Below are 12956 nucleotides of genomic sequence, written 5' to 3'. Positions count from 1 at the left end.
CCTACGGTGATGACAGGAAAGTTAGTCCACAATGTAGGGTTACATACAAGGGACAGGAATAATGATGATGGTCATACCAAGAGCAACAAGAAACATTACTGAATGCTATGTGCTAGGCCTCGTGGTAAGTGCTTTACATGCATTATTTAATTCTCCAAGATCTTTAAGTAGCCTCTCTAGACAAGATCTTTTGTTTTTCATTCAAGAGGTATGTACTGAATCTGTATTAACTTCTGAGAATGTAACAGACAGGGAGAGAGGTGACCCTTGTCCTTACAGAGCGAAAGCCTTCAGTACATGTTGAGTTGGCGTCTGTGTGTGGTGTAAGGTACTGGTCCACTTGAGTGGCTGTCCAGTCTTCCGAGCACCATTTACTAAAGTGATTATCCTCTGAACTCTTTGGAAGCCATCTTTCTGATGCTCTTTCTCCTGGCAAGCAAGTCATGGAAACGAGTCAAGAGGTGAAAAAGTTGACTGCCAGGGGCCAGACTGCGTTCTTGTGTCTAGTGTCCAGCTTCATGGGTGTTAAGAGGCAGTTATGGAGGCAGTAGACGTAGCTCTCGTCTGCTGGTTTCAGCTTCCTGATCGCCCTTATTACTGGACAACAGAAGTTCCAGTGGGAGCCCCTTCACTCCTATTCCTTTGTCCCTTCCAACAGGCACGATTCCTTATTAACTCCCTTGCTCGTGAATACCTGGTGTTTGTTTCCTGCATGAATCTTGACCAGTAGCCCAATTCTCATATGATTCACTTCAGTCTGGTTCTAGCTCCACGCTCCCCAAGCAGCCATCCTATCACGACTTGAGAGGCAGTCTGTGGAATGGCCAAGAGTCTAAGCTCTGGTGTCAAGTTTGGGGTTAAATCTTCTATAATGATCACAGGCAAGTCACTTAACCTTTAGGAGTCTCAGTTTCCTTAGTGTAAAATATGAACAGTGGCGCTAATGTACCTCACAGAATTGTCATGAAGATTTTTTTTTTTTTATTAGTGGAAGTTTTTATTTGTACAACTTTTGGGGAAAATATTTTGTCAGTAAATATCATGGACCTCCAAAGAGTTTATATCCTTTATCTATCAGAATTCTATCTATCATAATTCTACTTCTAGAAATCTGTCCTAAAAATAATTAAAAATTGTAAAGGACTGTACAAAAATGTTTATTATAATATTGTCTATTATGCCAAAAATTTGGAAACAGAAGTTATATAACTGGATTTAAAATTTTTTTTTATTTTTTATATTTTTTGTCATGACGATTAAAAGCCACCTTGTATAAATGCTTTCTACATAATAAAAGTTGATTAATGACAGTTGTGTTACTTGCATTTTCATTGCTGTTGATATTACTACTGTGTGTCTAGCTTCTACACACTTTCTTTGGACGCTCAAAGCAGTGGGCAGGTCCTCATGACCTAACCAAAGCCCTCTTAGACATCACTGTTACCTCATGTCCATGAGATGATATATTTTATAGCCATGGAAGATACTCTTCTAGAATGATTTTTCACAATATACATAATGAGTGACATTCACATGCACGAAAAATACATGAACTGAGGGAATAACTCATGCTTTTAGCTCTCATTCCAGAAAGCCTGTTATAATTCACATGAGCAAAAATGACATTGTTACTGCAGTGCATGTATGTAGGTACGTATTTGTAATTTTTGCTATAATTTGTCAAACAAAAGCAAATGATTCACAAGCTTTTATACATTACCTTTTCCCCCACTGCTCAACTGATGTTGACATTTCCCCAGCTTTCCTGAATACTTCTCTTTCCCTGACTGCAACTGCTGGTCTCTAGTTGGACATCCCCCTCCCCCGCTCCCCACCACGGTGTGGATTGGAAAATGCCTCTAGACAGAAAGCTGAAGGGTTCACTCATTTTTATTCTCTTCTCTCAGTGATCAAAGTCCTGGAATGTCTGCTGTCTAAGGTCTGAAAACAGTTGTCCCGTGCATCTTTGCTTACTCTTCCAGTTGTTTACCCTGGAAAGACAAGTCTGCTACCAGATATTCCATCTCGGTGGAAGTAGCAGGCTTCCATAAATATTTTTGATCGAATGAATCACAAAATGTGAGAGGAACTCTTAGAACATAATCCCTGATTGTCTACTAAATGTCTTATGTGGTCCTGCTGTCATTGAAGATGGTTCTTCCTTTGGAGCTAAAATGTCAAGATTATACTCTTGTCTCTTTGATCTCCATGCAGTTCCTGGATCCCAAATCACCACCAGGATGCTACAAAGTTGCTTAGGGTTAAAAAAATTCCAAACACTGTGGACTTTTCAGAATATCAACATGTGCAACTTACTAAATTATAATCAAAACCGTGGAATTCTGCTTAGCTTAGAATCTGTTCCTGCCTTCCTAAAATGTCTGGTTTCTTATTCTTAGATGGTCTTCTTTCACCTTCATCCAGTAATCCTGGATAACAAAGAGACAAAATTCTTCCCATTTGGTTTTTCTCACTCTTAGCTTGGAGCCGGGGTCCAGTGGTCTCCAAACCTTTTTGGTCATGCAATCCCAAGGAAAGCTTGAACATCCAGTATCTCATTAGGGTGTGTGTGTGGGGGTGGGTGGGTGTAAGAAATGTGTACCACTAAAAGAACATATGTAAATAATAAAAGATGCACAAATTGAACTAAAAATATAAAAATGCTAATATTTCATCCAGTATCCCCAGTGGATAAGTTTGCACCCTCCGTGGGGTACACACATTCCTTTTAAGATGAATGCCCTGTAGTTCAGAACAAAGTGCGAACAAGCCAAGCCCCTGTAGTGATAAACCTCTCCTGGCTCCCCTCAAAGGAATATTTTAAAACTAGTTTTTAATGGCTTTCAGTTTTTTAATGCCTACACATAATCCTCCTTACTTCAGGCCTTAACTAACTTCATCCTTGATTTTTCTCATTCTTTTCTGATTTCTTCTGCTCACTTTTCTTATTTGTAGTTATTTGTTTCCTCTCAGGCAGTATATTTGCCATCACACTTTAACATTTAAAAACATATACATTTACATTGATTTTATGACGTTTTCTTCCCAGCACAATTGACAGGATACACATGCAGAGCAAGGAGGGGACGATTTCTTTTAGAGACCATCTGGGTTCTGCCCAAGGTGGAAAGGACCTGGAAGCCATTCAAAGACTGGAGAAATTGCCAAATGGGTGGGATATTGGAAAGTAAATCGGAATTTCCCACATGTAAAAATATATAAAAGAGACAGGAGCAGAGATAAAATCTCTATTTCTTTTCCCTGAACAGGTAGCTCTTTAATACACAGTGAGAGCTGTGATCCCCGCCGTTTGGCCTTCATATCTTAGGAGCAAAGTCAAAATTCTATGGGTTAAATTTGAGATTGGTCTGTTTCTTCTTCCGGAAGACAACCATTGTTACCAGTTTCTTTTGCATCTCTGCAAATATATTATGTATAATACAAATAATAACATTTCATGCAGACTGTTCTGCATCTTTCTTTTTCCATTTAACATTATATCTTGGCAAAGTTTCTAATCAGCCAGGGAGAGCACCCTCATTCATTTCTGTAGTCTCATGACAAGCTGTTAACTTAATTCATTTATTTTCTTTTATTAATTGAAATATAACTGACACATAACATTATATTAGCTTCAGGTGTACAACATAATGATTCAATATTTGCATATGTTGGGAAATGATCACCACCATAAGTTTAGTTAACATCCATTACCATAGTTACAAAGTTTTTTTGGTGGGGAGAGGAGGACTCTTAGATCTACTTTCTTAGCAACGTTTAATACAGAATTATTAACTATAGTCACCATGCTGTACATTACATTTGCATGAATTATTTATTTTATAACTGGAAGTGTGTACTTCTGGACCCTCTTCACCCATTCTACCTGCCCCCCCTACCTCTGCTCTGGCAACCACCAACCTACTGTCTGTATCTATGAACTTGTTTTGGTTTTTAGATTCCATATGTAAGTGAGATTATATGATATTTATCTTTTTCTGTCTGAGTTATTTCATTTAGCATAATGCTCTCAAGGTCCACCCATGTTACCTCAAAAGACAAGATTTTAGCCTTTTCATAAGGCTGAGTAATATCCCATTGTGTATACATACCACATTTTCTCTATCCATTCATCTACTGATGGACACTTAGATTGCTTCCATGTTTTGTCTGTTGTTTAATTTATTTAACCAATACTTACTGATGATCAATAGCACTAATTCTTAGCTATTACAAATCCTTTGCATGAATAATCTTACACGTGCTACTTTACATATATGCTAATGCATCTGTAGTAAGAATTTCTAGAAATTCAATTGCTGATCGAAGGACATACAATTTTAACTTTGACAGTTATTGACAATTTTTGCCAGAAGTAAATGAGAGTGAATAATGTGTCCTTTACAATGCTGGGTATAGTGCTTTATATTTAGTAAGAACTCGGATTCATTTGTTGATCCAGTGAACCTTTGTAACATCAAAGAAAGCAACTTGTATGATGGGAATGGGAAATATGTATGTAATCTTCAAGAGTAAAGCGTTATGATTATTCTCAATAATAAATTCAAAGTCAGCTCACGTTGGACAGATGAGTTGATGGCTTCCTTGTCCCGGCCTGGGCACAGGGAGATAACCTGAGGGCAAGTCCTCCCCCTGAACTCCACCTACGCCTATAAACTTGCGTCATACTAGCTGCAATGGCTCTGGCTTAAAAATGCTCACTTTGAGATAGAAGGGCAACGTTAGGTTTTATAAACCCCAAAGCCAGAGTCACTCATTTTCGCAGGACTTGTTTGTTCAGATGAGAAACAAAGCTTGCTTTGTTCTTGCAGGTGCCCTTTTCTGGATAAAATGATATTCCTGTTAGTGCGCCAGATGACGTCAGCAGACTGAGCAGAAGATGTAACTCAGGGTTCTCGCCAGTGGAAAGCATTCGGGGTACAGACGAAATCTTACTGGCAGGCAAGATGGCACCAACACGTCCAGAGCTCTGAACTGAGCATGCACAGAGACTAAGGAGCGGGCGGTGGGTGCAACTACTGGACAAGAAAGCCAGTGCTCTTGCATTTGGGTTTGCACATATGTATGTTAATTTGCACGAATGGTACCTTTACTCCAAATGGTGCAGATTATTATAAATGTCATCTCTTTTACGGTTACATCAGCTCTGTTACAAGTAAGAAAGCTCTGCAGAGGTCCAAGCCTTCTGCTCTAAAGGGGATGCACAGAACCTTGGCTTAATATGATGGCTAAACACACTGGGGTGGCCATATTCATCCACATGTAACAGTGACTTAGAGCAGAGGACAGAAAGCCCCTGTCCTTGGGATAGTGAGCCAGTCCTGCCCACTGTTACCGCTCTGTGGGTACTCTCTACTTTTAAAGATTCTGTGATGCTGATCCAAACAGGACTAAAGTCACATCTACCCCTGTGTTTCACAGTTGGCTTAAGCCGTGAGTCAGCCTGGATCTCGCACTCCACAACGCTCACCTTCGGCCCCCGCGTGCTGACCTGCATGCTTATCCACGAGCCTCGACCTGGGAAGCTTTAATTCTTCACTCTGACCTGCTTACCCAGGGTTTGAATTTTGCAGGGGGCCCTCAGGCGAGGTGTAACTCAACACCTGCTTTTAAATCTCTGCTTTGCGGTTAGAAGTCATGATAACCGGGTGCTTCCTTCCTGTGAGAGCAGAGGCGAGCGGATTCCTGCAGCCTCTGTCCTGCCCTAGAAGAGTTCCTGACCCAGAGCCCTGATTAGACTCCCTCTGCATGGGGGAAGCCATGCTGTACAGTTAAGAAGACAAACATGGTCTTGATTTGCAGCTCAATTTCTTTCTGGCTGCGACTTTGAGCACGTCACTTGGCCGTTTTGAGTTTCAGCTGCCTCCTGTGGAATACAGTGAGAGCAGCGTCTACTTCGTGGCGTTTTTATTGACAATGCTGGAAGCAATAATGTGTGTAGTACGTTTGGCAAATGTGGATGCATTTTATGCACTTTATTGTTTTATGCAGCCACCTTTGACCAGAGCCTGCGTCCCCTCTCAGTCACTGAGCACGCTGGCAGTCTTGATGACTCGTATGTGGCAGGAATGAGGTGGCAGGCCTTGGTGACTTGCATGATATGTGGTATATATAAAGGTATGTGGACTCTTTTGACTTCCCGTCTCCAGGATCGTGAGTGAAATGATGGAAGAGTTCTCAAGCCCTTGCTGGCGTGTGGCTTCGTCAGCCCTCTCATTAGTCATCAGAGAAGGTCTCCTGTTGGAGGTCTCAGACTGAGTTCTCATTTTAGCCCCAGAACTACCCTTTGACAAGGGTCCTCCTGGCTGTGAAAATGCAGGCTTTCAGCAGAGAGCTCACACACCCATGTTCTTTATAATTATCTTCGTATTTCATAATACAGCAGTACAAGAGGGAAGCAGATTAGAAATTTACTCTTTCATGATGAATAGCTTTACACTGAGAAGGCCAATAAACATTGGTTAATGTACAGACCAAGAAAACTACAGATAAGGACTACAGAATATTTTAGGCAAAAAAGCCATAAGGAAAAGTAACAGGTGTATTTGCTAACAGCGAGCACTCAAAAGGGGAATTTTCTTGTTCAGCACGCAAGAGAGATTCAAAATTGTTGTTACTATGTTTGGCAAAGAACTTTCAAGCCTGAAGACCATTATTATGTTTGCCTTCTGCCATTTCTCACAAAGTTAAATGACTCTAATTTTATTGAGAAATAATTGATACACATCCCTGTATACGTTTTAGGTGTACATCGTGATGGTTTGATTTACACATTTTGTGAAATGATTCTCACAATAGGTTCAGCTAACACTCATCTCCTCATAAAGATACAACAACAACAAAAAAAAGAGGAAGGGAAAAATTTTTCTTTTTGCAATGAGAACTCACAGAATTTACTCTTAACTTCCCTGTGTATCACACAGCAGTGCCAACGACAGCCATCATGTTGTACATTACATCCCTAGTACTTATTTATCTCATAACTGGAAGTTTGTACCTGTTTATCACCTTCTTACAATTTCCTCTCCCTAGAACCTCTGCCTTCGGTAACCACAAGTCTGATCTCTTTTTCTATGATTTTTTTTTGAGGTTCCACATTTAAGCGAGATAATATACTCTGCCTTTCTGTGTGACTTATTTCACTTGATATGATGTCTTTATGGTTCATCCATGTTATTACAAATGGTAGAATTTCCTCATTTGCATGGCTGAATAATATTCCATTATATATATATATATATATATATGTGTGTGTGTGTGTGTGTGAGATCTATCTACCTATCAATCTATCTATATTTCTTTATCCATTTATTCGCTGATGGACATTAAGTTGTTTCCATGTCTTGGCTATTGTAAATAATGCTGCTCTGAACATGGGGTGCATATAAAATTTTAAGCTAGCATTTTCATTTTCTTTGGATATATCCCCAGAAGTGGAATTGCTGGATCATATAGTAGTTTTTTTTTTAATTTTTGAGGATTTTCCATACCAGCTGTACCAATTTACAGTCCCACATCAGTGCACAAGATTTCCCTTTCTTCCACATCCTCGCCGATACTTGTTATTTGTGGTCTTTTTGACGATAGTCATTCTGACTGGTGTAAGGTGATAACCTCATTGTGGTTTTACTTTGCATTTCTCTGATTAAGGATGTTGAGCATTTTAAAAAGTGACTGTTGGCCACCTGTAAGTCTTCTTTGGAAAAATATCTATTCAGATCCTCTGCCCGCTTTTTAATAGAGTTGTTAGTTTTTTTGATGTTGAGTTGTATGAGCTGTTTGTATATTTTGGATGTTAACCCCTTATTGGCCATATCAGTAGCAAATACTTTCTCTCACTTAGTAGGTTGTCTTCTTGTTTTTCCAATGGTTTTCTTTGCTGTGCAAAAGCTTTTAAGTTTAATTAGGTCCCATTTATTTAATTTGCATTTGGAGACAGATCCAAAAAAACATTGCAATGATTTATGTCAAAGAGTATTCTGCCTATGTTTTCTTCTAGGAGTTTTATTGTTGCCAGTCTTACATTTAGTTCTTAAATCCATTTTGAGTTTATTTTTATATATGGTGTGAGAAAACGTTCTATTTCTCTCTTTAACATGTAGCTGTCCAGCTTTCCCAGTACCAGTATTGGAGAGACTGTCTTTTCTCCATTATATATACTTGCCTCCTTTACCAAAAATTAATTGACCATAGGTCTGAGGATTTATTTCTAGCTTCTCTATTCTGTTCCGTTGATCCATATGTCTGTGTTTATGCCAATACCAAGCTGTTTTGATGACTGTAGCTCTGTAGTATTGTCTGAAGTCTGGTTATTCCTCCACTTTGATCTTTTTCATCAATATTGCTTTGGCAATTCTGGATCTTTTGTGATTCCATATAAATTTTAGGATTGCTTATTCTAGTTCTGTAAAATATGACTTGGGTAGTTTGATAGGGATTGCATTAAATCTGTAGATTGCCTTGGGCAGTATGGCCATTTAAACAATATTGATTCTTCCAATCCAATAGCATGGGATAGCTTTCCAATTCTTTAAGTCATCTTTAGTTTCCTTAGTCAATGTTTTGTAGTTCTTCACGTAAAAGTCTTTCACCTCCTTGGTCAGAGTTATTCCTAAGTATTTTATTTTTTGGATACAATTTTAAAAGGGATTGTTTCTTTGCTTTTCTGATATTTCATTGTTAGTGTAAAGAAATGCCACTGATTTCTGTATGTTAATCCTGCTACCTTGCCGAATTCTTTTATCAGCTCTAGTAGTTTTTGCAGGAGCGTTTAGGCTTTTCTATATACAGTATCATGTCATCCACATATAGTGACAATTTTACCTCTTCTCGTCTAATTTGGATCCCTTTTATTTCTTTTTCTTGCCTGATTGCTGTGGCTATGACTTTCAATACTATGAAGAATGGAAGTGGTGAGAGTGGGCATCCTTGTCTTGTTCCAGATTTTAGTAGGAAGGCTTTCAGCTTTTCACCATTGAGTACTATGCTGGCTGCATGTTTGTCATCAATAGCTTTTATTATATTGAGATATGTTCCCTCGATACCCACTTTGTTAAGAGCTTTTATCATAAGTGGGTGTTGAATTTTATCAAATGCTTTTTCTGCATCTATTGAGATGATCATGTGATTTTTGTCCTTCCTTTTGTGGATGCAACTTGCGTATATTGAATCATCCTTGTGTCCCTGGGATGAATCATGGTGTACGATCTTTTTTATGTGTTGTTGGATTCTATTTGCTAATATTTCTATGTTCATCAGTGATATTGGCCTATAATTTTTTTTTTTGGTAGTGTCTGTCTGATTTTGGTATTAGGGTTATGGTGGCCTCATAGAATGAGTTTGGGAGTACCTCCTCCTTTTCAATCTTTTCGAAGAATTTGAGAAGGCTCGGTATGAGCTCTTCTTTGTATGTTTGGTAGAATTCCCCAGCGAAGCCATCTGGTCCTGGACTTTTGTTTGCAGGGAGGTTTTTTTATTGCCAATTCTGTTTCATTTCTAGTGATTGGTTTGTTCAAGTGGTCAATTTCTTCTTGATTCAGTCTTGATGGAATGTATGTTTCCAGAAACTTGTCCATTTCTTCCATGTTGTTCAATTTTTTCCCATATAGTTGTTCATAGTATTCTCTTATGATATTTTGTATTTCTGTGGTATTGGTTATAATTTCTCCATTTTCATTTCTTATTTTGTTTATTTGTGTTCTCTCTCTTTTCTTCTTGGTGACCCTGGCCAGAGGTTTGTCCATTTTGTTTTTTATTTCAAAAAACAAGCTTTTGGTTTAATTCATTTTTCCTATTTTTTTTTAATCTTTATTTCCTCCCTGATCATTATTATTTCCTTCCTTTTGTTGACTTTTGGTTTTGTTTGCTCTTCCTTTTCTAATTCTTTTAGGTGGAAAATTAGGTTGTTTACTTGAGATTGTTCTTGTTTTTTGAGGAAGGCCTGTATCACTATGAACTTCCCTATTAGGACTGCTTTTGCTGCATCCCATAGAGTTTGTGTGGTTGTGTTTTTATTGTCATTTGTCTCAAAGTATTTTTTAATTTCTTTTCTGACTTCATCATTGATCCATTAATTTTTTTAGTAGCTTGTTATTTAATCTCCATGCTGTGTTTTTTTCCTCTTTTGTTTTTCTGTAGTTGATTTCTGTTTCATGGCACTGTGGTCAGAAAAGATGCTTGAAATAATTTCTATCCTCTTTGCTGTCTCTCAAGGAAGGTTCTAAGGAGCTGATGGATTACACTTCACTTCCATCCCATTGGCCAGCATTTAGTCATAATCCTTTATCCAGTTTCAAGTGAGGTGGAGAAATGTAGTCTTCATGCTGGGTGCCACATGCTCTGTTAAAAATCCAGTCTATGCCACACCTACCTTTCGTACAAATATAAAACATTTACCTTTGAAGGGTATCAGAATACTCTCCAAAAAAAAAATCACTTTAATTTTTTTCAGAAAAGGAAATTAAGATTTACTGTCTGGCTGATCTGACACATTACCTGCCCTGGGTAGAACAAATTATTTAAATAGGAAAACGTATTCAGTATTTCCATCTGGATTAGCAAGAACATGTCTCCTGATGCAACCCTAGCAGACAGGAGGGGAGTCCTTTCATTTTGTGACTCTGGAAGTTTCCCCTGACTCGACTTCTTCAGAAAGATGGAATTTGGTGTAAAAATGGACAGGACAGGGGCCAAGCATTGTGGATTTCAGGTCAGCAGGAAAAACAGCAAGTGAAACCTGGAGGTGTGAGGAAAGGCTGAGGCGGCAAAGAGATTCAGCAGGAAGGTTTCCCTCCTCTCTCGTATTTCCTGTTTTACCCTCAGGGAGTTTGCTTTTTGCTCTAAGATGACCCCCGGGACACTGTGAAAAGCAGAGGAATAAAACTGAAGGCAGAAGTTGAAGCCTGGGGACCCCTGGGCAGCAGCCAGATCTGCAAGAGGGAGGAAGGAATCACTACCTCCAAGTGCCTAGGAGTCGGGCATTTTTGAAAACATCATCTCTTTTTATCCCCTCAACAATCCTATGATCAGTAATTATCAACTGCGTTTTACCGATGAGGTAAAATCAACACTCAGAAAGTTAAACTAACCGCCAGAGTCACACAGCCACTGAGAGGTAAAGTCAGAATCTAAAATCCAAGTTCTCTCTACTCAGCTCAACTGATGTCTCATGGAAGTAACTGGAGATAATCTGACCAACTCATGCTCAAGCCAGCTTCCTTCCAAGATAATTTGGTCAATGATGGCACAAGTCGTGTTCCATAATTAGTAGTTAAAGGTGAGGAATGGTAGATCAAGTAAAGGAGAGAATGAAAAAGAGGCATAGTCTTTTTTTTTTTTTCCAATGGAAGTTCTTGGGATTGAACCCAGGACCTTGTGCATACTAAGCATGTGTTCTACCGCTGAGCTGTACCCACCCCCACAGCAGTTTCTGAAATGACTTTATAGCATGCCTAGTTTAATTGAGCATCATTTTTTTCATCTTCATTATTCTCCTTGAAATCATAATGCAGTTCCCAGCTCTCTCATCATTCTTTAACCATAAATTTTCATGGACTTTGTCCTAAATGCAGTGCAACAGCCACACTGGAAACCCTTGCTCTTTCACCTGCTGCATTTGAAAGAACAGTTGTCTCATAGGCCAGGTGATGAAGTCAATTTGCTCAAAAATATTGAATTCTTATTTTCTTTGAGTGTTCCTACATCGGGCAGGCAATGTTGGTTGACTGTCCTGCAGCCTCCCTTTTCCTTGCTCAATAGAATGGAATACTTAACTTTGCTCAAGTATTCACTACCCGTGAGTCTCCAGGAAGGTAGCCCCAGCCTTGGGTGAAATATGATTGGTTTAAGAAAGGACTAGTAGTTTCATTTTTCTCACCAGGAGTTGATTTAGGAATGGATGTGTGATGTAATTCTGGGCAATATGAAATGAGAGCTGTCTGATGGAGGCTTCTGGTAAAATTTTCTTTATTGAAAAAAAAGAGGTAAGAAAGGAGTGTTACTCTTCTGGTCTTTGGATATGGCTCTGTAAAGATGGGATGTTTGGAGCTGCTGCAACCATTTTGTCAACATGAAGAAATCAAAACCTAACATAGTGAGGATGGTAGAGCAGGAAGATGAAAGGAATCTGGATTCTTGATGACTTCAGTGAACTGCTAAAATAACCAAACCTGAGCCTACACTTTTTGTGTTACATGAGCTAAAAACATTTATGGCATAAGACATTTTGAGTTAAACATTTTTGCTATTCAAATACAAATGAAGCATCTTAAGTGATAATCTATAACAGGAGAAATAGAAAATGAGATGACGAAATGGGTCATTTTAGGTATGAGTCACTAAAACTAGGAATATGTTAATATGCTGCTTAACATGTCCAAATATAATTCTTTATAAAGCTGTTTTGACAATACCCACTAAAATAGATTACTTATATATTTTTTAAAATTAGGAACTGCAAAAATCTCTAATTAGAGCAAGGGGTAAAAGAAACAAACTGAGGAAAATAAATTTTGCCAATTTTCTAAATATTGGAATTTTCATGGACTTTAAAAAAAATTGTAGTCAGTTACAATGAGTCAATTTCTGGTATAGAGCATGATGTTCCAGTCATTCATGTATATATATATACTTTTTCATATTCTTTTTCATTAAAGGTGATTGCAAGATATTCATACCTTCCTATCAGAGGACTTAACTCCTTCTGGCTAAAAATGAAGGTATTGTCTCAATAATTCTTTGCTTCTCACTCTAACATTTCTTTATGAGAGATCTTTCTCTATTCCAGAAGACCTGGGTGGGTCCAGAGTGCCTTAACCGTCACCTGAAACTCTTCATTTCCCAGGTGAAGCAAAGGGCGCTGTGAACTGTGAAAATGTCACAGGGAAGTCAGTTTCATGATCTGTGAGTGGCTCCTCAGAAAGGTGCATCTTATTGGT

The sequence above is a fragment of the Vicugna pacos genome, chromosome 34 (assembly GCF_048564905.1).
Source record: "Vicugna pacos chromosome 34, VicPac4, whole genome shotgun sequence".
Lineage (NCBI taxonomy): Eukaryota > Metazoa > Chordata > Mammalia > Artiodactyla > Camelidae > Vicugna > Vicugna pacos.
The sequence above is the reverse complement of the archived record's forward strand: the minus strand, read 5'-3'. Positions refer to the sequence as shown.